Source organism: Sinocyclocheilus anshuiensis, unplaced genomic scaffold (genome assembly GCF_001515605.1).
Source record: "Sinocyclocheilus anshuiensis isolate Anshui unplaced genomic scaffold, SAMN03320099.WGS_v1.1 scaffold821, whole genome shotgun sequence".
Classification (NCBI taxonomy): Eukaryota; Metazoa; Chordata; class Actinopteri; order Cypriniformes; family Cyprinidae; genus Sinocyclocheilus; species Sinocyclocheilus anshuiensis.
In genome coordinates this window covers 861,539-881,671 of record NW_015558606.1, presented here as the reverse complement: position 1 = coordinate 881,671, position 20,133 = coordinate 861,539, and the positions used below count along the sequence as shown (strand labels likewise).

General features: G+C 37.8%; 1 protein-coding gene across 1 annotated transcript in view; it reads right to left on the bottom strand.

Annotated features, from left to right (window-relative positions):
• The window catches only part of LOC107680235 (TRAF2 and NCK-interacting protein kinase-like), a 67,983-nt gene extending 51,619 nt beyond the window's left edge, over positions 1-16,364 (bottom strand). Inside the window, exon 1 of the mRNA XM_016476038.1 lies at positions 16,304-16,364. The gene's annotated coding sequence lies outside the window, so the exon portion shown is untranslated. The remainder of the gene's footprint in view (positions 1-16,303) is intronic.
• Positions 16,365-20,133: the final 3,769 nt, after the last annotated feature.

The window sequence follows — 20,133 nt, the reverse complement described above, 5'->3', positions numbered from 1 at the left end:
GCCAGTCACAGTGTCACATGATCCTTCAGAAATCATGCTAATATGCTGATTAGCGGTTCAAGAAACATTTCTTATTGTTGTCAATGTTGTTGTGCTGCTTAATATTTTGTGGAGACAGTTATTTTTTAGGATTCTTTGAGTATAAAGTTAAGGAAAAATATTTATTTGAAAAAGTTTTTTAATAATATAAATGTCTTTGCTGTCATTTTTGATCAGTTTAATGCATTTTTACTGAATAAAAGAATTAATTTCTTTAATATGCTTACTGAATCCAAACTTTTGAATGGTAGTGTATACAACTTTAAAAAACAACAACAACAAACTGAGCCAACAAACAGGTCCAGCAGAGAAGGGGTCCCCCAAATATAGGTGGTCAGTCAGAAAATCAAAAGGAGTACAAAGAGGTACTCTCTCCCACACCAAAAACAACAGCAATGAAAATACATCTGAAGGGCTCAAAAACTGCCCTGAGGTCGGACTGCAGTGCAGAACATTTGGAATTCCAGCTCGGGTGGTGGCAGGTATTTTGTGGACTGTTTCCATACCAACAAATATGCAGCCAACCAAAGCTGGGCTCTGCACTGTGCTGCCAAAAGATACAAAACATGCAGGCTGTTTTTCTCTGGCCACAATTCACAATCCCGAGACGTCAAGATAAAAAAAAAACAACAACAGAAAACCAACAGAAAAAGAGAACCACAGACAAAACAGGCATTTGTGGGGATGGATATATTTACATATATCTGAAAAACAATAACCAAACCAAACAAGACACAACGATAAACAAATCAATTATGTAAAACTGCCAGACACAAACGAAATATAAATCACTTTTCCCAGCTCGACTTTCTCTGCAGAGCAGCTTTAATTAAAAAGAGAAAAGGCAATTAAAACGGCAGCGCAGACAGCTTATGGCTGCTTAGTGGGGTCACTGTCTGTCCCCTCTTCTCTCTCTGTTGACTCATCAGCTGTTTGGATCTTTCCTCTGCTTTCAGTCATCCAAGTCATTCCATTCTCCACACCTTTCTCCCTCTCCTTCCCGAGACTGGATCAATAGAAATGGGATTTATACATCATGCCTATGTGATGGATGCCTCAGTGTTAAGAGGATGGCCATATCACCCACACACCTCTCTGCCCTCCGCTCCACTCATGACACTATAAAATACACTCTAAAAAGATTCCATGAAGAACATTTAACATTCATTTTTCAATCTTTCCAGTGGACAAAGGTTCTTTATAGTGGAAAAGGGTTTTAGGTTTTTAAAATGGTATTTAGATTTTAAAAAAACCTGTAAACAAACATGGTTCTTCTATGGTATCGCAACAAAACCCCCCATTTTGGAACCTTTATTTTTAAAGAGTATACCCTATATAATATAGGAACAATGCACAATTTGACACGAATGAAAACTAAAATATGTGCTCATTTGCTACTATTTTCACATTTAATTTACCTTTGCCAACATCAAGTTATTATTTAAAAGTATTAATAATACTGTTAAATGCAAATCTCAAAATGAATATCTAGGTTTACTATAACTATTTTTAATATTAAATTAAATTTGATTAATTTTATTCTTATTTAAGCCACACCATTTTAGAGCATTTAAAATAAGCCATAGCCATTCCTAGTCAATTTCTTTTATTTATTTATTTTCTGCTATAATACAGTGTTTATAATAAAGGTTTTATCAATGCACATCATACATTTTATAGCCTCATAATCAAAAACATTAGGTTGCTGGAGGGGAGGGTTATTGTTACTCACGAGATTGCAGCAATTAGCAAACAACAGTGATACAATCCTGATTGACAAAATCCATCCCACCCTACATTTTTCTCATTCAAGAAGCCATTTCATTCGGATATACATTACACTAGTTTTGGTTCTCAAATCTGATTGGTTGAGAACCGTGAGATATTGTACTGGTATCACCACAGGAACGCCCTTTCACGTTTGTATCACTCCGCTTCCAGTACTTCTCACAGCGAGTGTCATGGCGGACACCCAAATCCACTAAAATTTAAAAATAATACTGTTTTTGTGTCACTGACTGTAGTTTTAAGAGATTATTATATATAGCATATATATGATTGCCTACGGCCTCTATATATATATATATAGTCAATAATTATTTTCATGTTATGGCTGTTAACCAATAAATGGTCAATAGCAAAATTATTAATTATTTATAATTAAAAAGAAAAGAATAAAAAAAATATTAAAATAAAATAAAGCTTGCTAAAGATTAACAATGTCATTAAATTTCTGGTGTTTTTAAAGATTAAAGCAAGTGTTAAATGACAGCAAAGTAAATGTAAAAATTGTAGAAATGAGCAAGAACAATTAACTTTAACTGTTAATAATATTCAATATCAGCATTATCAATTCATTCAGATAAACTATAAATAAATAAATATCCACCAATGACTGATATGGTGATACAAGACTGATATATTCATATCTGTTATATTTTAATATAACTAGAACTATCAGTTCTGTAATTTCCTCTTCTACATTTAACTGCTTTAATGGCTTTACTGTCTTTCTATGGCATAGAGCAACATGGCAAACGTGAAACACACACTACCATATTGTGGCTAGCTTCTATTTACAGCATAATTCAATCCTCTTTTCTGGTCGGAGGGCAGCATAGAGCCTGGCTAATCCCGAAGAAACTCAAGGTCTGCTGGGAGCTGAACGCCTTCAGTACTCTATATCAGCAGGGTCAGTACCAGACATAATCTGCTGACTTTATAGACATTCTCAGCACTGACATTAGAGAAAAATATGTGAAGTGGATGTAGATAATGAGTTAAATAAATGACAGATGAAATGAGCTTAATGACAGTATTTAATAGACAAGAAACTGAGTGGGTATTTCAATTCTGTGGAAATCAGGATGCAGATTCCATGCAGGTGTTCACATCACTAACACAGGGACTGTTTTTTAAAAACACAGGGAGCGGGTGAATGGGAAATCCCTAAAGTGACAGATCTGACCTAGTCATGGAATTCTCCATTATTCCCAACCTTACAGACACTAAACATGACTGCACTACCAAAAACGGCACGGCAGGGAGATCCTTTCTTGGCATGTAATGAATTCCGCTTACAGAGGGAAAGCTTTTGTTGTTTCTCTGCATGACTGTTTAGTTATGCGCTCCTGTGTCTGGACCTCATGTCAGAGGCCTCTAAGGAAGACAGGCTGCAGCTGAGGTTCCTGTGCAATACCCTGCCAGGAGGCCTGTCAAACAACCAACATGATGTCTGTAGGTGAGAGGAGAGGGAGGTGGGGAGAGGTGGCCTGATCGGACAGATGAGGGAGAGAGCGAGAGGCAGGCTGAGAAAAGCAATGACATGCTCTGGCAGTCCTGGGAGGTCACCGGAATGATGGAATACATTTACATAGCCGAGACACTCTGCCCTAGGAAAGAGAGGAAGACTGAAGGAGAAAGAAGAGGAGAGAAGAGATAGGAAGAAGAGAAGCAGTGTTTCCTCTCCCGCTACTGAAGAAATTCAATTTGTGAGCTTCAAGTCTAAATTGAATGCGATGAGATAAAAAGACAGAATACCGTGAAAGAATAAGAAAACAATAAACAGAGAACACATCTTTCTATTGTGCCATGTTTGCTAGCTGCACGCAAAGATGAACACACGGCAACGCTGTAGTCTGATTCACAAAAAAAGGCTCCAAGCTAATTCATTTACAGTAATAGTTGAGTTTATTATTGATCTTTTTCCAAACTCTTCACACAGAACATGTTTATTCATTCCGCTGTTATTTTCCATTGTTTTTCCATGTAAACATGCACTAAACAGATGTGTTTGGCTGTTGTGCTTGCATCTCTTAAAGAGTCTTGCATGATACAGCATTCTAAAAAAAAATTTACTTAAAAAAAAAACAAACAAAAAAACACAGAGGCCTTGGATGTTTTCCCCATTCCATTGCCAGAATCACGTTTTTCAAAGCAAAAATGCATTCTGTGTGAATGGCCCCTTATACTGCCATTTTTTAATTGTCACAGGCTAAAACTCAGAAAGATGAGAATAATCACCATAAGTGGTTCAAATGATTTATGTTCTATATTTCATAGACATAATACAGCTTTATGTGAGGAACACTGAAAATTAAAAGGATGAGTCAAACAAAAATTAGTTTCTCATTTCCTCACCCTAATGTCGTTCCAAACCTGCATGCATTTTGTATTCAGTGGAACACAAAAGATATTTTGGAAAAAATAAAATAAATCCATACACTAAAGGTCAGTGGAGTCCAGTGTTTCGACCCAACAGACTTTAATTGTTTGAGGGGGAAAAACGCAGAAACATTTTTTTTTTAAATACCTTCTTTTGTGTTTCACAAATGAAAGTAAGTCATACAGGTTTAGAATGATATGTGGCAGAGTAAATGATAGCAATTTTCCTTTTTGAGGGAACTATCTGATAAACCTCCACAGCAGCTCTCAAATATGGTGCCAGTTATCAGTTAAAATCATTCTAGTAAATTTTCAGGATCCACTCCATGCAAAAAAATTCAACTGAAAACACTGAAACAGATTGTGCTGTTATGTTAACGGCCAAACAAAGATGAAGATTAACAGAGACGGAAGTAAAAAGCAAGTGGCATCAGTCGATCAGGGGTCACATCTGCAGGCATGGTGGTTATCTGACGGCTTGGAGTGGCCAGACCTAAATAGCTTTTTAAAGACAGTGAATATTGATGGCAAAAGTGTAGGAGAAGAGGGGAGAAGAGGAGGAGGGAGAGGGGGCATGAAGGTTATTGACATCAAGCTCTGCTAATTGAACCTTGGTTGGCGATAAGGGAGCTGGAATGGCAAGACCGTTAAAAAGGCCTCGGGGGAGGCAGGACATAACTAGGTTAATAGGCATCAAATCTGAGATGGCCTTCAGTGCCAGGTGGGTTAGTACACCACACACACCTGCCATCTTCAATCATTTACACGCATCTACATCAAGCATGGAACACTGATAACGCATTCAGATTCTATGATACAATTCACAGATTACAGGGTTCCCACACCTTTGACCTAAATTTATGTAACTTTTCTAGCAGTTTTTGATTGCTGGATAAGAATTCTAAACTGTTTTTACAGAGATTGCACTCACAAATTTCTAGCCAGTACTTGAGCATAACTAGAATACGTATATCCACTATTGAAATGTTTTATGATCAGATAATAAACAGACAAAGATAAATAAAAACAGACAAATGAAAAATAAAAACAAATAATAAATAAAATAAATATATGTAAAATATAAAAACCAATAAACAACAACAACAACATCGAATCAACCAACAAATCAAATAAATCAATATATAAAATCATCAAATCAAATAAATACATAAATCAAACACCCTGATATTTCCAGGTTTTCCATGACTGTGGGAATCCTGGGATTGACTAAAGAGAGAAGTTTCAGTCTTGTCTGAATTTGAGATGAGGAAAAACTTTTGCTTTAAGTTGAGAAGTTAATTTTTTTTTTATTTGGTGTTCAAGCAGACAATGCAGGTTTGATTCCAGCCTGCAACGTCTCCCGATTCCATTCCCATAGCTTCCCTTTACCCTCTACCATCCAACTATTAAAAAAAAATACCACACAGCAGCTACCACACATCAAAATTCACAACACAAACCGTTTCCTCCCACCATTCCCACACTCTCAGATCCTTGTGCCTGGCCATGAATGCAGTGATTCAAAAGCAGTGTGCAGCAGAAAGCTCTACTCCACAACTGTGCTGCCGTCTCTCACAAGTTCCTGTGGACGATCACACATTATCCATTAAAAAGCTCGGATTTACTGTACATCTCAGTCATGAGACATCATTAATCACTCTTTACAAAGCTCTGCATACAACGCTACAGAAGCCTGTCTGTGTTTAACTCATTATCCAATTCAGCTGAACCATGACTTACAGTCGCCAGCCTGACCTGACCTTGGCCAGAAAAGAAGCGCCTAGTGTCTTTCACACAGAACCGGGATCATATTTGTGGTTTTTATTATGGTTAAGTGTAGAATCTAGAGAGAAAAATCTAATCTAATCAAGGTCAGTACAAAATAACCTTTTATACTCTGGCTGAAGGTCTAATATTCACAACAGCATTCTGGTTGTTTGACCTACAAGGACGAAGTGCTGATAAGTTATGATCTTAATGAGTGTAACGAAGGCGAGAGTCAGTCCTGATGCATTTTTAATGTAAATCCATTTGACCTGGATTAGCGTTATGATGAAGAGCGCATGGTCTGATGCTTAAAATGGCAATTTATTAAAGTCACCATAGTGTCGTGAAAGACAGTGATGCCAGGAAGTCAGAGAGAAGGATGTTACTCTGATTTACCATGCGAGAAAGCAGCGTGAGGTTTCCTGCAATCCAGTATCGCACACCTCCCATCTGGCCTCGAGGGAAAAAAAGAGAAGGAAACTTCACTTTGAAGTCTTGAACCCTTCTACGCAGAACGAATACAGAAGCTCTGATGGCCAATAACGTTCAGTGTTCTTCCCTGGTCACAACTCGCCTCACGTCACTATGCTTAGCTTGTTTTCAACGGAACGGTACAAACAAACACATGCACTCAAACAAACGCACTAATGCGTAATGAGATTACGCCGGGAAAGCATATTGATTGCTACGAAGTCTGTGTTTCCGTTACATATTTTTTTCTCAGAATTGTTCTTACAATCTTAATAGAAACATCAAGTCCAGCCACATAAACTACATCAGAGAATAGTTAGGGTTATTATTTTTTTTACTTCATAACTGGCTGAGTATGTTCAGAATGACATACTATAACCAAATATCTAATGACATTTTCAGCACTTCTGTAATGAGGGAGAACGGTATTGACGTGGGTGACTTTTCCGCTGACATGTAAATTTGGTGGGATTTCTGTTTAATGATCAGCATATGATTTGCAGTTCCTGCAAATGAGAGCCTGAGCATCTGGTTCATGAGAATTTGACAATAATGAAATCATCACTACTGGAAAAACCAAGTCTCACAGACACGTCTGTGTCTTTCAAGTTGAAAGACTGCGGCTTGGAGAATAACAGTCCAGACGCCCGTCTTCACTCTTCACCGAAGCGCAGACTCCAGTCACAATCCAGCAACTCTTAATAAGAGCACAGATCTCCAGTTCATATCCAGCACTGCACTGAAGAGACAGGAAGTCCCCATGTCTTTGTGATGCATTCAGGGCTTTTAAGTGCACAGTCATGGGTGCAAAGCATATGGTTTAGTAAATCACATGAAGTATCAAGGTTCTTCCTTTGAGCTGCAAAAGCAAAAATCAAAGTCAGCAAACGGCCTTCTGCCATATTTTATGAGTAATTTTGAAGTCTTTAAAAGGAAATAGCAAAGTCAGCATATAAAGTGATCCACTGCATCCATAAAGACAAAACCAAGCTGAGACACTCATTGAGAATCTCAGACTTTCACCAGACTGTTCCTCAAGGTGGAAGTGGTAACAGTCAGCTGCTTCTGGTCTGGCCTGTGGCTTTGCTTTGTAAATTAACTATTACACTGCATGAGATTAAAAGAACTGGAGAATGTGTCAAATGTATGGACAGGAATGAGAAAAAAAAAGACGAAACAAAGCAAAACAATACAAAACAAACCAAAAATCTAACCTTTTTACTTAAATAAATAAACTGTTTAAAGCTTTCCTTCAAAATAAGTTAGCAAAGCATGTTTCTCTGTCTTCTGGAAAGGCTGAGACAAACAACATGAAGAATCACTGGCAGACACATCTCTTCATAGACTGCTCTTAACATGGTGTACGCAGGGGAAGCACTGTGCTGGACTGGTGCCATACCAACTACTTGAGCAACTACAAACTTCATGTGACACATTTTAAAACACAACAAACCCATGTGATGCACACTCATTGCAGTCACCAAGAAGGGAAATGCTTCGCCTCCTCTGACTGGGGAAGTCTGGCCTTGTCCTTATCCGTTCTCTAGCTTTTCACACACACCACCAAACAATCTCCTAAATATTTGATTAGCCTCCTCGGCTTTGGTTTGAAAAGTAAAAGTGTCATGTCATGAAGAGCAGGAATTCTGTCACACTGGAGTAACCAAAAAAAACTAACATTCTCAAAATACTAACTGTACTTTTTCTAGTAAAAGGCTTCTTTTCCCAACCAGTAGCAATGTTACACATTAAAAAGTATTGTTACTGTTAACAAACTATGAAAAAAAATTTTGCTATTCGAAATTAAGCTGGACTAAAACGAAATAAATTTTAGGTGAAAAATTTTTAAAAATGAAATGCTGCTTTGGCAGTTAACTGAAATAAGTTTAAGTAAATTACTAAATCTGAAATAAAAAGCTAAATAGAAATAAAAAAACTAATAAAAATGACAAATTTAAATAAACTGAAAATATAGGGGAAAAAAGCCAATTCTAAATAATAATAAATACTATAATAGCATATAAATTATACTAAAATAACAACATGTCAAAGTTGTGTGTCACACTGTTGGTCTATTGAAGTTTTAGGATTCAACTCATTCTAGTGAATCATTTGAATGATTCGTGTAAACAAATCAATTTTAAAAATTGATTCACAATGAGTACCTGGCAAGATCTTTTATTGAAAATATTTAGTTAATTGAGGCTGTTGTGACAATAGTATATTTTTACTCCATTGTATAAATGTTACATAACAGCTTTACAAATTAGAATATACAGTATATTTAGCCTTTGGGTCACATTTAGTGTCAATATACATATTGGTTCAAGTTTAACATTTATTGAAATTCATTTGTTCATTCGATAATTGAAAATTGTTTTATGGAAAAAAAAATGGCTCTAATTAAATAAAAATATATATGATTGAACCCTTCAAAAGCTTCGAAAACTTGCAAATGTTCTAACATTTATAAAGATAAATATTATCTTTTCGTTTTCTCCTCAATCCACTCTTCCAAATCAGCAGCTGAAGATATGGATAAAATGATTACATATTCATTTTTAATCTGCCCCTAATCTTCAGGGTGAAATGTGATCTTGCTTTTTAAATAATAATAAAGCATGCTGAGGGAGCAGGTGGTACATACTGCCATAAGCAAGATGAATACATGCATTCTTTATTCCATAAGGCCGCTGCCTAATTCCTGGACAACAATACATTAGTTCACCATTACTGTCAATTAAAATACCACTCATGACTTATAGGCACCAATAAGGAAATACAAGCTATTTTCATCTTAATAGGAAATGTTTTTCCATAATAGTCAGAGAAGGGAATTCACAAGCCAACAAGAAGCACTGCCTCATGCCCGAGCGCTTAGAGCATTGCGGACAAATGCCAGGATGCACGCCATCTGTCATTTAGGGACCTGTTGGTGAGGGGTAGAGGAGTTCAGGCTGTTTAAAACTACTTCTTCCGCTTCTAGTCATGCACTTCCATGAATGGGCAAATAGCAGAGCACAACAGAGATAGCGAACTGCTTTAATTACTGTAGCAGTGGGGCAATCGGCAGCTTAATCACCCCTCATCACAGGCCTGCCTCGAACACCACGGATGCCTCATTTGCCTTGGGCCCCCAGAGAGCTGCCTCCAACAAACTCTGGTTAGACAAGCAAACGCAAGCAGCAACATTCTTCCTCCACCTCCCCTTTGGTTCCTCCATGTCTTCGACGTTCGCCACCGCCTCTCCATGTTATCGTGGCATGAATTATGTAAAGAGTAAGAATTGTAATTAACAAGGCATCTCCGCATGAGCTCATCATTCCCACTAGCTGAATTTCAGCAACAGGCAACAAACACAAGCAAATATGTGTGTTAGAGCAGAACCTCAGCACTGAAAAGCCCCATGAAATATTCAACAGTCTCTGAGGAAGAGCTTTAAATTATTCAGATTTAACAATCTTTTCTATCTTTGGAACTTTTAGCGATTCTACATCGCTATATATAAAAGTAGTAGAACGAAGTCAGAGAAAGAAAAAGAGGAATATGTATTACAATGACAGATACTCTGCTTCTGAGACTTGTGGAATAAAGGGAATTAACTTACAGAGAGGAGGACAGAATGAGAACGAGATTAAATGCGTTTTTTTTTTTTTTTTTGTAGTGCAAGATTGATGGTTGTAGGCCGGAGCTAATAAGTCTAACTGCAAATTGTATCCCCCATGATGATATAAATACAATGAGCCTGTGTGGTCTAATGATAAAACAGCTTTCTAGACAAAGTGAAAGAGAGGAAAAAATAAATACAACTAGAAGCGCTTTCAGACAAATTTGAGAAAAATCAAAAGGTCAGGCCTTTTAAATTGTAGTCTTTCAAATCTTTTACATACACCACCAGTCAAAAGCTCATATCTATTCACACTTTATTATAATAATTTCCACTTTTTACAAAAACTATTAAATAAGTTATTTTAAATGCATATAAACAACAAAAAATTACTTTTCAAAACAATCATATTTATCCACTAAATTAATAAGCATTTAAGCACAATCCTTCAGATCAAAATCATCATGAGAAACGTAGGCTAATTGGGTTTTGATGCATAATGTTGTTTTACACATTTTTTTTCAACAAACAATTGATATGGACTCATAAAAGCTGCATGCCTGTCAATTACAAAACAATTAACAAATTGTTGTTTAAATAGCTTTAGACTGAATATAGCAAGTACACACCACAGGACATGTGAACCTCACTAAAGTGTTTAAAGTCAACTACTCAGTCAAATGTTTTCAAACTTTTGATCGGTAGTGTACAAGGAAATCAAATGATGGAAGGGGAGTTGGTGGCATTTCCCGTACCTGTGCTCCATGCTTAATCATACAAGTATGTGCAACCGTTATTATGGCACTGCAGAACACATTTTCCTTTATGGGCACGGTCCTGGTCAAAAACGTGACGGGAAAAACACCTACTTGCGTTTCCTTAATACACCTCGTAGCACAAATGGCATTCTTTGGGTGACTGAAAAGTCTCCAGTGGACCATCTGGTTGGTGGTTTGGCAAGGAGACTTGTTTTGTTTCAAGAGTTGGTTTCTGCCAGGGACAAGTAAAGGCATGACAAACCACACCCCACCATTTGATGCATGTTAAACATTTAAAATATGATGAAGAAAAGAAAGCAAATGACCGGATATTGTTTAATCAAGATTAATCATGATTATGTCATGACTGATTTATGAAGATTAATGAACATGGCATGAATCTCTCATATGGCAATCTAAATATTTGTGTATCAAAATGAGAAGGCAACCTAGGGCATTATGACTAGAAACTGATGTAGTGGAGCATCATTATAAAGTGTGGAAAGTTTAAAAACATGCAAAAACAAACAGACACACTTTGAGATAACTTATTTCGAAATGCACCATGTGAATGTTTGCTTCATCAACAAAAGCAGTGCTGGTTTTAGATAAATTAACAGTGTCTAGTCAAAATATCACTTCTAGTCTTACAAAATCATATGACTGCTTGTGCAATATGAGGGTGAGTGTAAGATGAGACAATGCTGATCTGATTGAAACCTGTACCATAGTGAAAACAAGCTTTGGCAGACTCATATTCATTGGCTGACAAACTGTACACAGATGTTAATAGAGCATGGTGAGATCAAGTGACCTGTGGGCGACTTCCAAGGGTACACCTGTCAACAGATTTTTAATTCCTTTTAACTAGGCTGCTGAACACAAAGTAGCCTATACTAGGAGAAAAAGAAAAACTGTTGAGTTAACTGCCAATTACAAGCCTGATTCACAGTCAAACTCTGAAAGCATTCAATTAGTATTGCTTAAGATTACGGTCATGAAATTGTCAAACAAATAATTGTAAAAAATGATTAAATTTTCACAATCAGTGTAAGCCTACAACAAAACACCTTAAGAAGTCATTTAGTCACGGATTCACACAAATTATAGGAGGAAGACTTGTAAGTAAACAAATGTTACAGGGGGTTGACTGAATAATACAATTTTAAATAGTAAAATATTTACAAAGACATGCAAAAATGCTAGTTTTATTTCATTTGTATATTTGCTGAATTTCCTTGTTAAACACATATCATAATCTTGGTACTCATGGTACTATAATCATGATTATATTAAACAATTGCAACAGCCCTAGTAGTAATGTATCAAATCTAACACTCATCAATAAAAACTAGATCTATTATCTAAATAGTTTTATACTATGTCTGATTATGTTTGTATTTTTTCAAGTTCTGAATGTCCACTTGAATACTTGATACTGCTGTTAGATATATTAACTATTTTTTTTAAACTTACTGTATTTTTCCTCTATTGCTGACTATTACCTGTTATGAATAATTTCAATGAATTTTTAAAGCACTGATTACTTAGGAAATATAATTTTACTCGCTACACATCTTTAACATATTAATGCTAATATTTAACTTTTTAAATAAATATTGTTTTAGTATGCAAATAGCTATTGAAAACTGTGAAATCTCTCTAGCTGAAACCGACTGTACAAAGAGAATACGTTGGTTTCTGTGTTTGGATAAACAGATCCAATTATTCAACAAAGGGTACAACATAATTTGGCATGCAGTCAGCAGTGTGGAATCAGGACCAGTGTCTCCCAGTCACGTTTACAGCAGGAGTCACCCTACAGACCCGAAACCAACTGAGGCATACAAGCTCAGTAAGAATCTGAGCTGAATCACCATTAGTAACAACAACACAGTTCAACTGCTCTCTCAACTTTAAATCAGCCATAACAGAGCATAACACACCAACAGAGCAAAAGCGTTCAGTCCTGGTAATGTCGCTCCACCCAGGCTCATGCCTGCATTGAGCTCTGAAATGATTTCATCCTATGAGTCAATGTGACGTGATGTGGCTTATTTAAACCTATTACAACTTCAACAGGCATTATTCTGACCTGTTTCAAAGGCTCTTACTGTATATGTATGGGCTAAGGGGCATTTGAAAACTGCATAATGGACCAATAAAAAATATATAAAAAAAATAATGCTGGAATTTTATCTAGACTGCTCACAAACATGGTATGAGAAAATGACATGAGACGGTCAACAAGATCCAAATCATACTGGAAGCTCATCAAATTCATCGCTGGAACAGTACGGGTTGGAATTCATAGATTGCACTTGAAGATCTTGAAGTTCCTCTGCATAAGATTTACAGATATCAGACAAAAACAACAAACAGATTTAACACACAAGCGTTAACCTGACTTTTGCATATTGCGACATAAAAAGACAGAAATAAAGAAAAGAAACAAAAAGAGTCTGAGAGGGATGAGTTGAGAGCTTTTCCACACAGGTCTTTAGAGCAGGTGTCTCTGCTCAGACAAGGTGTCTCTAATGTACAAGGAGACATTTAAACAGAGATATTTTTATCCAGAAGCATGGAGCCAAAAATAGGTCAATGTCATCCAAAATAACATGAGAGCACCAGGACTCTGCTCTCAGATGAGCCCCTGCAGTTACTGATGTACTTTCAGGAGTGACCACATCCTGCCTCTTTTTATTCAATAGGGCTGAATGAAGAAAACGTGCTACTACTCCTGCAACGAAAGAAGTGCTGTCCCAAGCAGAGCTGAAAATATTCTTGATGAAAAAAAACACCACAAGAACAACTAAACCTTCTCAAATTCTAGATTCTCTAAACCTTCTCAAAAGGCATAACATTAGCTATGAACAGAAGGGTCTGGAAGATGTAAAAAATCTAAAAATTAAAAATACAGTAACTAGTAAACCTATCCCATGCTAAGCAGCATGCAGTTCAGCCATATCAGTTCCTGTGTGACCAAACACATGAGCAACCATCATATTTGCTAGTCTCAGATAAAGAACTGACAGAGATATCGAAAGGGAAAAGAGAAATGGTTTCATTATGTACTGAATGTGACAGAATGGAATTAGTGACCCACACCCAAGCCCAGCTTCAGTGTAGGAAATGCAAAAGACCTGTCTTTCCAGGAACTGGAGGGGCTACTGCTACATTATGAATGGGATGAGGAAAGGTGCTCACTGGTGGTTTGAAATGTCTCACCAGGCAGATCTAACATCGACTGGCTGCCAGGACAGCTGAAACGACCATCCTTCACTATCTTACAAAGCACACAATCTCAAAACAACGGGACGACAAGTTAAAAACAAGTTTTTGGAGCCCACAGACAATTTCAATGGCCATGAGGCTAAAATGAAGAAATCTGATAGTTTTCAGCCACTAAAATTAAGTTTCAGAACTAGGGGTATCCAACTCTGCTCCTTCTCCTTCAGTTCCAACACGCCTATCTGTGATTCAAGTAATCCTGAACACCTTGATTAACAGGTTCAGGTGTGTTTGCTTACAGCTGGAGCTAAATTCTGCAGGATGTTTGCCCTCCAGGAACAGGGTTGGCTATACCCCTGATCTCAACACATTAAACTTTAAGATTTCTTTGGGGCAGGGTTAGCCAACCCAGGACTACCCTCCTGCAGACTTTAGTTCCAACCCTGCTCAAACACACCTGGTTCAGTTGAGTTTGATTAAACTCTACAGGATAGTAGCACTCTAGGAGCTGGGTTGGCTATCCCTGCTTTACAAAGTCACACTTCCAACAAATAACTTGGTGCTCAAAATGAAATAAAATTTAACACGTTTTTAAACAGACTTTGCTTGACCCCCTGTTTGTTTACTCACTTAGTTCTTTTGTTCGCTCAGGGGTGTCCGATTCTGCTCCTGGAGGGCCACCATCTTTTACAGAGTATAGCTCTAGCTGTAATGAAACTCATATGAACATGCTAATTAAAGTTTTTAGGATTATTACGGGCAGGTGTGCTGGAGCTAAATGTTGGCCATCCAGAAGCAGAATTGGACACCCCTGCTCAAGAGCAACTCTGCGCTAATGCAAGCAGAATCAACAGCATAAATGCTGCACCGGCCTAATTGGGTAAGTGATGGTTTCATAAACAGGCCAGAATCCCTCTCACACTTGCCCCGAACCATCATGCCATTCTTACTTCCAAACCCTGACTACATGGCCTGATGACATTTTGCAGTTACTTCCACAAACATAACTGAATGACCTTCACTTCCGCTAGGCCTCGTCTGTCACGTTTTAACAGCCAGGGTGAAATAATCCCCCATGCCGTACCGATCCAAAGTAAAGGATATTAATGTCGTCAACCACAGCGTTTGATTCCTTCTCATCTGCAAGAAACGTAACTTTGTGTAAGTAATACAAGGATTGTAACCATAGGGAATGATGGGGCAGTCAGGTGCAGCTGAAGTGGATGAGCTGTGCTTAAGGTACACCAACTCGAGTTCCTCCATATACACCTGTGCACTCAGACCTGCTCTGTATGTCTGAGACGTGAAGGGCAAACTGGAATGACAGAGCAGAACCCCACTAAGAGAACAGAAAGAAGCCGAGCGGAAGAGATTCACCTCCCTGTCTGAGCACAGATCGTCTCGCTCCACAAATCTGAAACGTGTGTGTCTCTGTCTACAGCTTCAAGGCAAAGAGAGATGCATGTACATCAGACACTCTCTTATCACATTCCACCCACTAAAGCACAGAGTCAGCTCTCATATCTCTCCCTCCACTGCTTCCCTCTCTATCTCACGGCCACCTCTCTCATCGCTATCATCTACTCCTCCCAAGCATATGTCCTGGTTCCACAGCAGGGTGCAGCTTTGTGGCCGCATGCTGTTCTGGTGGGCTGTGCAAGGACGTTATCTGACTGAACAGTTTAATACTCTAATCAGAAGATGCCCGGCTCAGTTCAGGTATACAGGGAGAGTTCACCCAAAAATCAACCTCACCATGTAGAACTGACTTTCCTTCATAGAACAAAAAAGGAGATGTTAAGAAGAATGTTGATGCTGCTCTCTTCCATTTAATGAAAGTCAATGGTGGCCATGTCTGTCAAGCAAGGCCGCCCATGGGGGCTGATTTGAGAACCAGTTGGGGATCTGTATTCTAGACCCATCTCAATGCTTGGGACGGCCCTGCTGTCAAGCTCCACAGTATTAAAAAAAAAGCACAATACAAGTATCATAATAACAGTAGTCCATATGACTTGCGCACTATATTCTTAGTCTTCCTAAATGTCATTGTTGCGTCCGGCAGCCAGTCACACTTCTTTGGAAAGAAATGTAGATTATTAGATGGAAAAAAAAAGATTTTGGGTTGAACCCCGGACAGACATTCAGACAAACTTCACATCCCAACAAGTCCTTTTGCTTTTGGTTTCCATGGCTCAAAAAGTAGCTGTGGAGAAAAATGTAATGGAAAAGCAATAATTTCAAAAAGAATACAATGAAAGTTTCTTACCTTGTACACCTGACCATATGTGCCATTGCCCACCAGCTCCACCAGCTCAAATATTCCTGCAGGGTCCTAAAGAGAGCAAAGTTTATGGTCAGCGAAAGTACCAACACACAGAGAAAAACAATAACACTCCGGTAGCATAATTTAAGTATTTGTGATGTTTCTGATGTTTTCAGTCTCTCCGATTTTCTTAAACTCATCTTACTTGCATATTGTGGTGTATCTACACTGAAAAAGAGGGAGGCACTTGATTTTATCCATCGGGAATTAATTGCAGATAGGGGGCAATGGGCTTCATATAAAAAGTGGTTGCAGAGGAGGAGTTAAAAATGAGGGCTGGATGACATCAGCCAGAAAGGAGAGTTGTTGATGTCCTTTTTTGTTTGTTTGAATAATGTGCACCAACAAATCATTCACAAAAACAACAGGCACATGTATAGAGGAAAGAAACCGTGATTCCATGTTGGCTTTAATAAACAGCACAGTGTTTCTAGCAGCAAGCTAATTGCTTCTCAGCTCACACAAACAGAAAAACCCCTGGTGTCCTCTTTGACACAACTGTTGCGGTGTACAATCTCTCATGGCCAGCACCCAACCAAGTGTGAGATTTAAATCCAACACTCCATCTAACACCTAAACAAAGAAACTCTAAATAAAAGAGTCGAGGCAGGGAGAAAGGACAGGCCATTTCATGTGCCATTTAATCTGGCTTCACCCAAACACCAACTGGTTGAGTTTGTGACCTTAAACATCAAAAGCCTGCTCACAATCCCCACTCTCTGTCCAACAGAAAGCTGTTGCGATAAAATGGCGATAAGGGAGTGATATCTTTGAAAGATCAGTGAAAGATGACATTGCTCAAAGGACAAAACCAGCATTGTGCATGTGTATGGATGTTTTCTGTTGTTTGCGCTCTACTGAGAACCTGACAGACAGTGAGATTCCAAACTCAGACAAGAATCAACCACTACATTAGCATACATGAGTGGAGGTCCACACAAATGTGACTGATTTCCATGATTGCACATGCACTGCTCTTAATAGTTAGGCTGCAATGGGTAAATCCAACACTCACAGTTATAGCTAATCCTAAATTATAGGTATTTTCCAATTGCCCAATAATGTCCCGCTAAATTGACTTCACAGGATATTATTCAGCCATCATATTTTCAGAATGAACATCAAAAAAGTACTATACCATGTTACGTCATACTAAACTGTTTTTGGTTACATAACAGCTCAGAGGACAAATAAATGGGGGGAAAAGTTATTTGCTAAATTTCTAATCTTAAATATTGCAACAATTTGGGAATTCAAGTATGATGGTCTATAATAATGAAAAAATATAATGTATTATATACTTGCAGGGCTCTCCAAATGAACACATTTTGTCATTTTGTTAAGTGACTTTCTACAGATATCCCCTGGAAGCACTGCACAATGCATAGAAACCTTGTGAATTGTAATGTAGCTTATATTTCACACAATGTATCACCTAAAGAGCCAAGGACGAATACATGGTTTGGCTCTCTAGAGATGAGTAATATCTTGTCCTTATGCTGACTGGCAAAAAACAAAAATGCAAGCTGCAGTGTTGTTCACACAAGCTGCCAACCGTAGACGGTCCACACAACACTACTTGTGAATCTAAAAGTTGAATTGATTGGAAATGTGGCTTGTCTGTTAGCCAAAGCTGTAAGGCTGCTGGGAAACCAGTGTCATGACACATCAGTACGAGATGTGAGAAAAATAGGGCTCAGATATTACACAATGCACAGAGAACTCAAATCTCCAACAATCAGCAGGTTACTAGTCTGCATTTTCTGTTTGGGCAACACCTAAAGCCACATCAATAGACATGTACTTTCTAATTATTAGGAATGCTATAAAGAAAGCAATTCTACAGAACCACTAGTGTTGTCAAAAGTACCGATGTCGGTACTAGTCGGTACTGAAATTTAAAAAATGTGACGATGCCAGCATTTCCCGCGCTGTTGTGTGGATTCTCAAACACCTGTTGAAGAGCTGTTTAAGAATCCGCTCAACAGTGCTCAAAATGCTAACAGGAAATGCTGACATCACATTTTTAACATTTCAGTGTCTATAAAGAATATTAGCTGTTCAAGCTTTTCTCTGAGTGGCTTCTGATTGTTCCAATAACATGAGAGAAAAACAATCGGGTTTATGGTCGTTCCCAAACTCAAGGTGAGAGCTTAGTTGAAATCGCTTCAACAACCTTCATTGTCGATGCTGAAAGATGTCTGTCTGTCCAATGGGTTCATAGGGCCATTTGTAGCAGAAGCTTTAAAGCAAATCTTAATCCCAAATCGAACCTCATGAAAGGTGTGGGGGAAGTCAGCTGTGATCACATGACACTGACCGCTGAGGATAAGTAGAACCAAGCAGGGGTGAGCGCTAACCCGCTTCAAGCTCTCAAACCCCCACATTACTTTTTTTTTTTATCTAGATGACAAATCGCCATGACCGACGAGATTTAACCTTTAAAGTCGAAACTCAGCAATCCACTGTACACTAAATTCAAACGTTTTAAATGCTCATGAATCTTTTTGTTTAAAAGGTTACATTTTGGGCATTTTAATGTACAGCATAAAAACGAATATTAATTTTGAGATTTGCTAAAGATTACATTTACAGTGTTATTTAAAAATTAAGTGAGCAAAGATAATCTAAATGTAAAAATGGACTTATGAACATTTACAATGTGCATTTATCACAATCCTATTCTTTAGCACTGTCTATTTTTAAACAAATGCTGTTATTTTGAACTTTCTAATCAAAGAATCCTTAAAAAAAATTATCACTGTTTCCACAAAAATATTAAATGGCTGTTTTCGAAATGGATAATTATCAGAAATGTTTCTGGAGGATCAAATCAGCGTATCAAAATGATTTCTGAAGGACCATGTGACACTGAAGACTGGAATAATGGACTCTGAATTCAGTTTTCTCATCACAAAAATAAATAGCATTTTAAAACAATACAAAAATAACTTGCAATAATATTTCACAATAATACTGGATTTATTATATATTTGATCAAATAAAGGCAGCCTCGATTAGCCTTGTCTTCTTTCAAAAAATATATTAAAAAATCTTACTACTTTTGAATGGGGTATATTTTGTATATAAAAATGGATCCAGGCGATTGCAAAACACATTTCTTGAATCTATTGTCTTTTATTGTTTCATTCCACATCTGGTGTCTTGACTGTTTCCCTTATTCAGCCCTTCTTCTCTTCACGAGGTCTCATGGCTGTTTTCCCCCTCTCCTTCACCCCAGTCATCTCATGCTGGGTCTGTGCTTTGTCTGACAAGACTGGCAGGACGGCCCTTTTCTCCGGCTGCATCAGCAGACATGTCAGTCACTGTGTCTATGGAAATGTGTTTCACACTTTATTTCTCCTTCTCGCTTCTCAGAGTGGAAGGATGCACATTCTCTTTGCATAACTTCCAGTCTTGGTTAATCTGAAAATGAGGGTCAGCGTGCAAACTGTCAGTGAGAGCATGATGGACTGAGAGGAGTTAACAACCTTGCACATCACTCAGGTTTCTGTTGTTCAAGCAAACATGAGTAGAATACCGTGTTATGCACTCTTAAAAATAAAGGTGCTTCACGATGCCATAGAAGAACCTTTTTAACATTTAACATCTGAAGAACCTTTCGGTTTCACAAAAGGTTCTTTGTGACGAAAGAAGGTTCTTCAGATTATAAAAAGGTAAGAAAGAGATGGTTCTTCAAAGAACCTTTGACTGAATGGTTCTTTGTGGAACCAAAAATGGTTCTTCTATGGCATCGCTTGAAGAACCTTTTG